This window comes from Austrofundulus limnaeus, unplaced genomic scaffold (assembly GCF_001266775.1).
Source record: "Austrofundulus limnaeus strain Quisiro unplaced genomic scaffold, Austrofundulus_limnaeus-1.0 Scaffold241, whole genome shotgun sequence".
NCBI classification, from domain to species: Eukaryota; Metazoa; Chordata; class Actinopteri; order Cyprinodontiformes; family Rivulidae; genus Austrofundulus; species Austrofundulus limnaeus.
This window is the reverse complement of record NW_013952643.1, coordinates 547,405-549,505: the sequence shown is the minus strand read 5'-3', so window position 1 is coordinate 549,505 and position 2,101 is coordinate 547,405. Positions and strand designations below refer to the sequence as shown.

The 2,101-nt window shown below is 39.4% G+C and overlaps 1 protein-coding gene across 1 annotated transcript in view; it reads left to right on the top strand.

Moving 5' to 3' along the window:
- Window positions 1–2,101, top strand: part of ppp6r2a (protein phosphatase 6, regulatory subunit 2a) — a 34,314-nt gene that overhangs the window by 28,708 nt on the left and 3,505 nt on the right. The window lies entirely within an intron of this gene.

Genomic DNA, 2,101 nt, shown 5'->3' with positions numbered 1-2,101 from the left:
AGGACCAGGGAGGATGATTCAACCACTAGGTGTCGCTGAAAACAGCAAATCATACACACTGTGCCTTTAAAAAAACAGAATAGCGTTTACTATWACTACTGTTACTACATTTAAATTGTAGTCATTTTAATTGATGCATGGGTAAAATAAGTGAATTGCGTGAATGGTTCAAGTAAGTGTCAAATACTTTGATTTAGATTTAGGTTCATATTAATCATATCATATTCATGTTAATATTTTGTCGACAATTACGATTAAAGTTGGAATTTTTATTTATTCGTATACTGAGTTGAATTATAAATCAGTGTCAGCTAACACTGAATATACAAAGAAAGCATAGAGAGAACACAAGTCTTCGTTACACCACTCCTGTCTCAGTGTGGAGATTTCCAGCCATAGGAAGGAGTTTCYCACTATAATAAACACAAAATGATAAAGAAACATTTCTAATAAAATACCATGAAGTGGAAAGCACTAGGTCTATATCAGGCTGTTCATGTCACTGTTCTACAGCTTGTTTCGAATGTTTGTTTCCAAACAGAGTTACCCTAAAACCAGGCTGCATTTCCTCTAATAGATGAGCTTTGACTGCATTTCTTCCTGTAGCAAAAGAACCCCAAAAACAGTCAAACTGCCAGTATTTTTAATAAGAAAAGTTGAAGGTAATTCCCCTCCCTGTGAAGAGAGACGAGCTGCAATCAGGAACAGAAAAACCTTATTTATTAGGTGTTTTTATCGTTGCAGTAATTTTCTCACAACATACTTAATATTAAAGAGGAGCATTTTCTCAGTCATCTTCAGTTCTGCCTGTTGGAACAGGGTTTTAGTGTCAAATACTGATCTATATTACTCTTGGTGGACCAGTCCACTCTGCAGCTGTACACAGAACACTGCTGTGTACCTCTATGTTTAAAACATAATTATGACCTTCACGTAATTATAGTCTGCAGCRGGATTTCAAATTACTAGATGCGTTCAGTTTAGCCTTTTTTGTTAGTTTTTCTCTGAATAAACTTTTGTTTCAGCTGAGATTGAGATTTATTTAAATCTGGTAACAGTGATGTCATCACAGAAAGACTTCGGCGACTGTCTAAATACAGTTAGGTTCATATCTGTTTGGACAGAAAGTTTCTCTCTTTACCTGTTTACTGAAATATATTCAAGTTATAGTTATATAACTGACATAAAGTTCAGACTTTTAGCTTTCATTCGAGGGTATCCACATTAAAAATGGATAAGGGTTTAGGACTTCAGCTCCTTAACATGTGTCCACCAAAAGTAATCGGACAATTGACAATAGAGGTCGACATCTGCCGGCCGATATTTGCGTTTTTCACAAGTATCGGTTGATTCGTTCATGCATTTGGCCGATCCATGCCTAGAGCTCATGCGAGCRCATGTATTGCCCCTCCCTCTCTGGGAGAGAGTGGCTGCCACTGAAATTAGCAGTGGTGGGCAGCACTAATTCAAAAGTTAGTTCCGCAAATTCTAAACCGCTAATTATTTTCTTTAGGTCTGCATGTTATAAAGCACACATGTCATAAATATTTTAGCGGAAGCTAAATAGATCCGCAAAATTGTCTCAGTTCCCCAGAATATATATTTCCAGTAAAAACAGGAGCCATTCTTGAACAACGCTACCATCTAATGGCAGAACGGGCTGCTTTCAACTAGGGGTGTCCCGATCCGATATTGATATTGGATATCGGTCCGATATCAGCCAAAAAACGAGTATCGGATTTTATCGGCCTGCAGAAAAAAATGTCCGAAATAAGCGCTCCGATATTAGCAGTTCAATCCAGCAGTCCACTGACTCCGCTCCAGCTTCTCTATCCAGCATGCAGACCCCACGTGATCACAACAGCAGAGCAGCCAGCGGGCTAAGATTGAAATCAGACACCACTGTCAGCAGCAGAACTACACTTTCCACAGAACAAGTGCGCCAACTCCTCAAACTGTGCCTGGAGTCAACCTACTTCACGTACGGGGGGCAATAYTAYAGGCAGAAACATGGGTGTGCCATGGGATCCCCAGTTTCTCCTATTGTTGCAAACCTGTACATGGAGGAAGTGGAAAAGAGAGCCTTGATGTCCTTTTCAGG